Source organism: Pteropus vampyrus, unplaced genomic scaffold (assembly GCF_000151845.1).
Source record: "Pteropus vampyrus isolate Shadow unplaced genomic scaffold, Pvam_2.0 Scaffold32, whole genome shotgun sequence".
Taxonomy (NCBI): domain Eukaryota; kingdom Metazoa; phylum Chordata; class Mammalia; order Chiroptera; family Pteropodidae; genus Pteropus; species Pteropus vampyrus.
In genome coordinates this window covers 7,718,517-7,728,871 of record NW_011888813.1, presented here as the reverse complement: position 1 = coordinate 7,728,871, position 10,355 = coordinate 7,718,517, and the positions used below count along the sequence as shown (strand labels likewise).

The following is a 10,355-nucleotide window of genomic DNA, read 5'->3' as shown; positions in this document are numbered from 1 at the left end:
AAAGGTTTTGTATAAACCCTAGCTCTCTTGTCACTTCCTTCAGTAGCTCTGGAAACCATCCGTCAAGATGGCAGAGCCATAAGACGGAAGAATAACGAATCCCTAAGCAAATAGTTAGAGTTTACCTGGAAACCCACTAAACTTCAGCAGACTTTATATGGAGGGAAATAAACTTTGGTTTATTCATCTTAATCTGATTAATGCAGACAAGGGACAGTACATATACAGTGACTGATCCAAAATCTTTAAATTATAGTCAATTAATTAGTATGCTTTCAATTTTGACTATCAGAAATCTTACTATAAATTACTTCAACAGTAGAAAATTTATTATCTCATATAAAAACATATTCTGGATGTGGATTATTCTAGGACAGTAGCTCAGCAACATGTTTACAGTATGACTATAGCAACTCTAAGCATCACATGATGAGTGTCAATATCCAAGGCTAGGGGGAAAATGTTCTATTCTCATGTCTCAGTTTTAGAGGAAGGAACATTTTCTTATCATTTCCCACCACCTTCCCTCCCCCCCAAAATACCCTAGAAACCTATATCTAAGCAATCCTTTGTATCAAGTTCTCCTGCGTAAACCTATTTCTACAATTAAGTTGTGTTTACTGGAATTGATTCTCTAATATAATTAACATTCATTACCTAGGGCTAAGAGATTCCATGAAAGACATAGTCTCCCAATTCCTGAATAAACTCAGGGTTCTACTAGCAAGGAAAAAATAAATAATGGCCCCTAAGTAGATAAAAGTGCCTGACAACATAAAATATATTCAGAGAATGAGGTAAAATGTTCTCTCAACATTATGCACTGAAGGGGAGCAGAACTGTCACCCTAAAATATGTCTTCTTTGGCTTAAAGATTGTATTAGGCTAATTAGCTAAACAAAAAACAAACAAACAAAAAATAAAAAACAAAACAAAAAACAGAAAAAGTTCTAAAAACCAAAAGGAAGTTACCCTTTATAAGAGATCTATCTTTTATTAGAGAGGAGTCTTAATCAAGACTCTCAAAATATAGAGAGAAAATTATTTTTCCTCCCCATCACATGTAATTTCAAATGAATTATAAGTTCAAAATATGACTAATGTTAATTTAACTTTAAATTTATTATTTTTTCTAGCTGATCGAAGTTTTACAGTAGCTCCAAACATGTTATCACGGAGTTTATTAGCCCAACACAGAGTAAAAATAGTTAACTATTAATTTAGTTTATTTTTAAATCATAAATTGGTCTCACTATTATGCTGCTGGGTTTAAAACATTATTAGTTTTAGTTTTTATGTTTAGCTTTAAATTATCAGTGTGGTATCAGGTAGACAATACCAAATTTGGAAATATTAACTTTTGACTATTAGAGCATGAGAATATTTTTAGTCAATGGGCAATTTAAGATTAAAGATGGATTCTCTTCACTCTCCAATAGGCTGTCACATTCAGCCAACTTGCCTATTTTGTATTTAAGGAGAATAATGTTTGTTTAATGTAAACTCAAGCCCAATTACATATTAAGACTCTGAAAAGTAAAGCTCAACCAAGGAAGCATTATAATTGTGAAGGTTGGTCAGGAACGAAAGTAATTTGTTTTCCGGCTTCAAAATTCATCGCTCTCTGAGGTGAATTCTAAGAGAATTCGACATAAAAAACCCCAGTGTGTATACTTTTTTGAAAATTTATATTATAATTTCCACCTCTCCAAAGTATGAATTTAAATGATGGGTGCTAATATGCATACAGGATCGAGTAGGTTATTGGCTCTTTAGAGTCACTGGAGAGAGGAGTTGAATGATGCGTGAAATGAAAATCTGACCCAAAGGGAGTTCAGAGAGGACTGTGCTGTCATCTCTGCAGCGCCCGTGTAGTGTGACACTAAGGAGCACACAGGTGTATCATAAAAGCGCCCTGAATCTCAGAGCAGAATGGCAGATGAGAGTGCTTTAATGAGCTGTTTTATGCCCGTACTTATCTCAGTACATCTTTCTTGTCTCTCTGGCTACTAGGAGTTGTAACAATTAATAGTCTCTATCTCAAAGTGAAGTGTTAAGGTGAGAAAATTTACCTGAACCACTTGAGCTAAATGACCCAACTTTACCTTCATTTTCAAGATATATTAAGACAGAAAAAAAAAAAAAAAGAAGTAGAAGGAATTGGGGTAAGGAATTGGTCTTTAGAAATACTAACTCTAGTCCCTTCCTTCAGTTTTCTGTGGAGATCTAAGACCTAAACTTAGACATATGACATTCTGATTTTATTAGTCTGTGCAAAATAAACTAAAATTAAACAATAACAAAATAAGCACACACACATATGCACAAGCTATACATAACAAAAATAATAAAATACATATATGCACAATAAATGAGATAAGTAAAGTTTTATTAAAGTGTCTGAGCTGTTCATAAAATTTTAAGATCTTAGATTGACTTGTCACAAGTATTAAGTGAAAAGCTTTCCAGGATTGACTAATGGCTATGGAGAGATAGGTGTTTGAGAATCAACAAACAGCCATCGTAAACAAACAAACCAAAATAACCAAATTCAGTGTTACTGGTCTCTCTCATTATCCGAACATCACTTCATGAGATCTGACTCATAACAGTAATGGTAGTAGCTGTTATGTGTTAGTTTCACTGTTTCTCAAAAATGGAAAGCATATTAGATTTTCTTTGATGCATAGATGATCTGATTTCTAACTCTGATAGTTACAAATTTATTTTTGTGTATATTTGAGGAAAAAAAATGTAACTCAGGCACCAAAGTATTGCTTGAACATTATTCCCTAGGAGGAGACAAAGCCAGGAAGTCCACTATATTCCAGCATACAAAAGTGGTACTTAAATAGTAAATTTAGGAAATACTGAGATATGACAAGAGGGAGGGCTTAAGGGTTTTTAATTAGACGAGTACCAAAATTTTCTTTATTTTTTCATGAGACTTAATGACAAATGTAGCATTCCTTTCAAGTGTTTCCCTGCCTTTCGTTTGAAACTTGCCACCAGGTCCCTCTACTGCTAACCCTGATTCTATGTAATTTTATTTACCATGGCCATTACTGTAATAGCTACCATTTTCCAAATGTTAACCCTGTGCAAGGCACCGGATTAAATGCTTTAATGCACTATTTCATGGATTCCTTAATATAACTGTGAAGTGGACACTATCATTATTCCAATTTTCCAGATGAGGAAACTGAAGTTTAGAGATGCTACCTTTTTAATCTGACTGCTCTTAGCAGACTATTTTGTCTTCTGAAATTTTCATCTCTCTACTGCTGTTTTTTATATATTATTAATACAAATAAGAATGTCATAATAATGGTGAATGTTTATTGACCACATGCTTTGTTTAGGGCGCAGGTTTAAAAAGTTATACGGACTGTCTTATTTAATATTCACAAAAACTCCTAAAGTAGACATAAATATTATCTTCACTATGCAGACTAGGAAATGGAGAAGAGAGATAAAACCACTTCTCCAGTGCCACACAGGTATGGATCAGAACAATTTGGTTTTGTAGGCAGGCAGTCTGACCCCCAGAATCCATTCTCAAGGAATGGCATTTACACATGCCTTCAATCCAGGCTGGGGGTTGGATGAACAGTGCACTGAAATCAGGGTAAATCTATTATACTCCCCATTGGACTCTTGCCTGTGAGGCAGAGCTGTTAAGCTCTGGAGTATCTGTTTCTATTTCATGTGTCTATCTGTGTCCTAGAGTTGTGGGAAAGATGGAAGGAGAAGAAACAGGAAAGAGAGAGGCAGAGACAGAGAAAAGGAGAAGGAAAGAGAGAATGAAGCTTCTAGTTAAATTGGTCTTACTCTCTCCACTTATGTCTCTTGCATAAATTTGAAGACTTAAAAAATGAAAAGTTTCAAAGAGCTTCTTGGCTATTTGACCTCAGTGTTCTAAGAAATTCTAAAGTGATGGTAGGTGCTGTCACACTAGTTCTAAAGACAAATCTGCTTAATGAACTGAACTCTTCAATTACAAAATAGCTAGAAGCCAAATTGTGTTCACAGCGTTCTTTAAAAACCCTCCATTCTCAAATCCAGCAATCAGTTTAATTCTACGAATTTAAATAAGAACTGACATGATTAAATCCTTAATGATATCATTCCAAAAGAATATAGGTTTTATTCTACAGTGTTTTCCAAAGTCTTTCTTGTCTATTTAATCCTAAAATTTTCTATATTATTAACTTAGAGTAAGAGAATTCAAAATATTCATAGTGTAAAGTGTGTGATAAATTTACCACGGTATTATAAAACAGTTAATATCTAGTTTAAAAATTTCAGCAGTTAAAGATGGCAACCTAAATCATTTGCAGATGCATTCTTTACATAATTATGTGGGAGCAATTTCATACTTTGTTTTCACCGTTTGACAAAAAGATACTCGTCCTTCCATATAGCCAGCATTCGTCACTAGCAAATCAATCAGTCATGCAATCTTTAGCTCCACTTCTTAAGTTGCTCTATTTCTATATTCCATAAAAAATAAGACTTGGTATATCAAGTAATGACTTCTAAATGATTAAACATGCAAAAATATAGTGCTAAAACCTGATAAAAATCATTAAAAATAAATTACACTGCTTTTAGTCCGTGGGAAAAGGCATTGTCAGCTGACAAAACAGAATACAACTTCTTTCATCTAAGGCTTCAGGCAACCTGGCTACTATTTACCTTAGGCTGATTGAAAATAGCTATTACAGATAATCCGATCAGTTCAATTGCTTAAAGTGGATATATTGCATATAAAAGTCCTAGGGGATAGAGATATGTTTAATTATTTAGCAAACATACATTCACTGAGCTTCCCGGAAACTAATGATAATGAGGTACACAAAAATAGGCACTATAATATTTATAACAAGAAGAATGATCACAGTAATAGTTAATAGGGGAAAAAAAAAAAAAAAAAGCCAGCCAAGGTGTTACCCAGGCTTTCATTGCTCTTAAATTTCACAACCACTTAAGGAGGAAGATATAACTAATAATCCTATTTGAAGGATGAGGAAACTGAGGCTGAGAGAGTTCATGGCTTCTACCCAAAATTATCCAGCTGAATAGGGGTAGAGCCAGGATTCTCACTCAGATGTACCTGTTTCCGGGGCCTGTTCTCCAGTCCACTAGGCTTCGCTTTTCTGGCAGCACCACTACAAGCCTGGCGAGGATGCAGAGAGAGGAAAATATGATCTTGCTATTGATTTTGCATCAATGATAGCCACGTATGATTTAAACACAGAAAATATGAGGAAATATATTAATTTGTTCTTAATTCGGTATGGACATGAGAGGGGACACAAGAAAAATAGCAGTTATGTTCAATGAGAAAACTTGATGTTCACGGGATCTCTTTGCTCTCATTCCTGGACATGTTAGTGTTTGGACAGGAGGAGGGTCGGGGGAAAATATAACTGGCTGAGGGAAGAGTCTAAAACAAAATATAAACCTATAGAACAATACGTACTTCTTTAAAGAGTCTAAACAAAATATAAAAATATAAAATAATACTTAGTTCCTTCAAGAATCTAAAACAAGATATCCTTTAGTGTTAAAAGAAAATCTCCATGTACAACATTTCGCAGATTCTTCGCTTTATTCCTAGGGGGTAGGTAACTCTGAGATTATCATTCTGATTTTAAAGATAACTTTGTAAGGCTCAGTGAGGCTCAATTAGTAGAAGAGACAGGATTGAAACTGAGCTTTCTGCTGACCAGTGGTCTTTCTAGTATATTATCATCTAAGGTGGTAGAATAAATATGGTATATGTGGTAAGGGATCAAGATTGAGTTAACTGAGTAAAGGAAAAAGATCAAAGAAAGTTTTTTTGATGGGAATGGAAAGAGTTCAATGTGAATATATGAACATAATCAGATAAGTTTTAAAGAGACATTTATGTATTCATATGTTACTTAGGTGGCAAGAGGGACACAGTGTGGTTTGTGAAAGAGAATAGACAATATCCCATACTGCGCTTTGGAGTCAAGCAAAGCCAGGTATGTATAGCAAGCTATTTAACTTCTCCAGTCCTGAGTTTCCTTATCTTTAAAGTGAGAATAGGAATCTCTCCATCACCAGAGTTTTTATTGACAATAAAGGGAAAATGTGATAATATGTATGAAATGCACACAGCAAGCTCTCTCCATGGAGAGCAGTGATTGCAATTATAACTCCAAATAAAGTGGAAACTGTGTTTGAAGACAGTTAACATGGAAGCAATGTAGAAAAGAAGAGGACAATGAGAGTTTGATGGAGGGGAAAAAGTAATGTGGCATCATTTTACTGTATACGATTCTACTCTTCTCCAGAATATCCTTCACTGCTTTTCCATTATATCTGTGTTAAAACAAGCAAACAAAGAGGCATTAGACCTCTTTGAGGGGGCTCTAATGTTTGGTCACCTATATAAGCAAACCAAAACCTCAGCCAGAGTCGCTTCTTGTAAATGCTTCAAGGTGGAAAGAAAACCAATCACACACAGCCAACTAGACTTTCCCAAACAATGCAAATACCTAAGCTATAGCCAATCAAAGAATTTTCTTGCTTTGCTTCTCTGTCTTCTCTATAAAAACCTTGCCTTCTAGCTCCTGAGGGTAGAGTGCCGCTGACCACTTCTGGTTTGGCGTTGGCAGACTGAAATCAATATTTGTTCCAATAAACTCTTTAAACTTCTAATGCGCCTCAGTTCATCTTTTACCACTTGGAATAAAATTCAAACTCTATAGTTCGTCCTACAAATACATCTATAATGTGGCTTCTGTATTCTCTTCCAGGATTATCTCTGAAGAATTTCCTCCTGTCTGATCCCCAGCCATGCTGTGATTTGTTTGTGATTTTAATTCTTTCTTTTCAGTCTACCTAGAATGTTCGTTCCCTAGCTCCTCACCTGGTCTCAACTTAAGTAATACTTCTTCAGATAAGACTTCTCAGACCTTTTGTTGCCTTCCTTAATTAATTACTTAATTTTGCAATTATGTACACGTTCTCATGTTTTTCTTCAAGCAATTGACAACAAAATCAAAAAGCATCAAGTGACATGAACTGAGCTTCTCTGAAGCTCTGAATGCATTAAAGATAGAAAGAAGGACAATATGAAGACTGCCAAAGGATATAAACCATTACATAACACTTCAATATCTGTACAAGAGATGCCAGACATGGTTATAAGTGATTGAATTGCCAAATAAAGGGGAAAAGGAAAATAAAAATCTCTGTTAGAGTTGGAGAAGACATGAGGTTCTTCAAAATTTTGGAGGTCTCAAACTGCTACATTGAAATAAGAAGCTATACTTTAAATTTTTTGAACCTGTGGATTGCGTGTGCACATCCATGAGAGTGTGTGTGTCTGTGTATGTGTGTATCTTACTTGTTTTTCTGTGTGTGTTTTTGTGTTTCTGTGTTTTGAATTGACTTGTGTGTGTGTGAGAGAGAGAGTGATTGGAGCATGTGACAACAGAGACAGCATTTTGAAAGCAATGGGAAATATGCCACTTGATGGATATCATTTTGCTGCATGTGGCTTCAGTCTTCCATCACAGGTCTCCCTCTTGACAACAGCACTAAATTATGAAAAGTGAGACTCTCAGAAGGCTTCCCTATTCAACTAAAAAAATATTATACAAATAACCTATTGTTGAAGAAGACAATCATATTACATAGAAAATAAACTAAAAAGTGCTTGATAAATTAAATCAAATAATTGTTCTACCTCATATGATGTGCTGATGCATACAGTTTATTATTTATATATTTTCACTGGATAGATGACCTACTTATGCCTTGTACATGGTGGGTGTAAACTAGACCTGAAATGTTAACATGATTTAAAAGATGAAATTTGAAGGAATATTTTCTCTAAAGCGAGAGAGCTAGTGGTAGCTTCATCAATTTCAACAACTTTAGTTTTGTTTGTTTGTTTTTGACAAGAAGTATAAATGTAGAAGACAAGTATCCCACTGCGCTCATGGGTCTAGCACAATCACAGAAGAATATCAGACTTGTCCCCAATTAACCAGTGGAAATTTTTAAAAATACATCTAGAAATGTCAAGACAAAAGAAGCCTTAAATCTGATAGCATTTGGAAGATCTACCAAATTAGGAGCAAATATAATCTTGACATTCTATCTTCTAAGGAATTCTTCCTCAATTAATCATAATATTGGTTTTCGGAGATTATTGAGGTACGTGTGGATTTAGAACTAGGAAGTCCAAGTCATAACCAAGCAGACAGGGTGTTTTCTAGACACTTGTCATCCAGGTCAAGAATTTAATTATCACCCCTGTAGATAGACTCTACCTAATCACCTATTCTAATTTAGAAACACCAATTATTCTCAGTTTTTTTTTTTTTATCATAGCACATTGTTTTTTGCTTTATTTATTATGTTCTGAAAATACATTATTTATATATTTATTTATTTGGTTATTAATTGTTTCCCCATTTTGCCCAGTGTGGACACTGTGAGGTCATGTACCTTGTTGTTCTTATTCCTCATGTATCCCTAACTCATAAAATAGTACCTGACACATAGTGGGCTCCAAGTAAATATTTACAGTGAATGAGATAAAAATAACATAAAGAACACAAAGAGATAGAATGTCTATAACTTAGTAACATGTTTATCATCTGCTCAGGATTTAATTTTCTTTTGCTCCTGTAGCTTAAAATGTTTTATAATAACTATAGTAAATAATATAATAATTAAAACACTCAAAGTCAAAAAGTGCCGCATTTCATTTATTAAAGGACTGTGCTGATTACCTTATTTTTCACCATAATTACAGCACTGTTTCCTCTAATCAGAATTAGATGGAGTAACCATGAATACAAAGATGGTTTTATCTGTGGACGGGGAGCAATCCCTTCATTTTATCTATCACCATTCATTTATGCATTCAATCATTCATTCTTGTGTTAACATTTCTTGGGGGAACTGTCATTGTTCTCCTAGGTTCTTTAACAGACATATGTCCTTCCTTCTAGGGAGTCAGAATCTAGTAGGCAGAAAATCAAGGAAACCAATATATACCAGTACGATGTGGCACTAGAGCTACACACAGTAAATTCTGAGAGTACAGATTTTCACCTGGCATAAGTCATCAAGGAAGGTGAGCAGGGAAAGTCTGGCAGCAGAAAGTAGAGGTTAGGTTAGGCTGAAGAAGTCATTTGATTGGAAAACAGGGAAATTCAACTAGTTGATATGACTGGGCAGAATATATAGATACTCCTAGACTTACGATGAGCTTATGTCCTCACACATGCATTGTAAATTGAAAATATCATACGTCAAAAATCTGTTTAGTATACCTAACCTACCAGACATCATAGCTTAGCCTAGCTTGCCTTAAACATGCTCAGAACAGTTACTTTAGCCTATAGTTGGGCAAAATCACCTAACACAATGAATATACTGAAGAGTGTCACATGGCTGATGGGGAGTTGTGACTCCTTGCCACTGCCCAGCATCACAAGAGAGTATCCTACCACTTATCACAGCCTGAGAAAAGATCTAAATTCAAAATTCAAAGTATGATTTCTATTGAATGCACATCCCTTTTGCACCATGCTGAAGTCAAAAAATTGTAACTCGAATCATCATAAGTCAGGAACCGTTTGTATTTAGGAAATAGGCTACGGGGGTAGGCAAGAATCATATCACGAGAGGACTTTCATGCCATGCGCAACATAGATAACATACAAGTAAAAGATATCTGTCATCCGATAAGACCGAAGCTATAAGAATGGCCCCAATTATACTACATTAATCAATGACCTACAGGGAGGTTTGCAGGCCCTTTCAGGTGTCCATGCTTTCTGGTGGTAAGAAGGCCACCAATGTCCTCAATTTTATATAGAAACTCAATTTGTTTAGTTCATCCAGAGTTCTGGTTAGTTTAGGATGGCAGAACTCACAAGAGACCAATAATATTAGGTACAACTGTAAAAGGACACTTACATCAACTTGTCAGTCCATTTTTTCCTGGGCATGACCCTACAAAGAGAACAAAAAGTTGGAAAACTTTACTGATAAGACATTAAAATAAGTCGCCATAATAAATCTATTCACCTATGAGGGAGAAAAAAGAAAATATAAAATGAATTGTGTGCATAGTTAGACTCATTTCAGAGGACTAAAAATAAATGCCTGCACATTACTGTTTAAATCTCCTTTTCTAATTCTAGATCTCACATTCTTTTTCTTAAGATTATAGTAAACTTGATTGGACTTCAGGTTTTTAAAATTCTATAAATATTACATATATTTTTCCAAAATAAAAATGTTATCAGTTCAAAATGTAGCATATAAGCCCTCTAAAATATTTAATAAATATGAAA

General features: G+C 34.7%; 1 long non-coding RNA gene across 1 annotated transcript in view; it reads right to left on the bottom strand.

Annotated features, from left to right (window-relative positions):
- Positions 1-10,012, bottom strand: part of LOC111737881 — a 79,862-nt gene extending 69,850 nt beyond the window's left edge. Inside the window, exons 1-2 of the long non-coding RNA XR_002779596.1 lie at positions 9,976-10,012; positions 5,117-5,179 (exon numbers count right to left, since the gene is read on the bottom strand). This is a non-coding gene — a long non-coding RNA (uncharacterized LOC111737881). The remainder of the gene's footprint in view (positions 1-5,116; positions 5,180-9,975) is intronic.
- Positions 10,013-10,355: the final 343 nt, after the last annotated feature.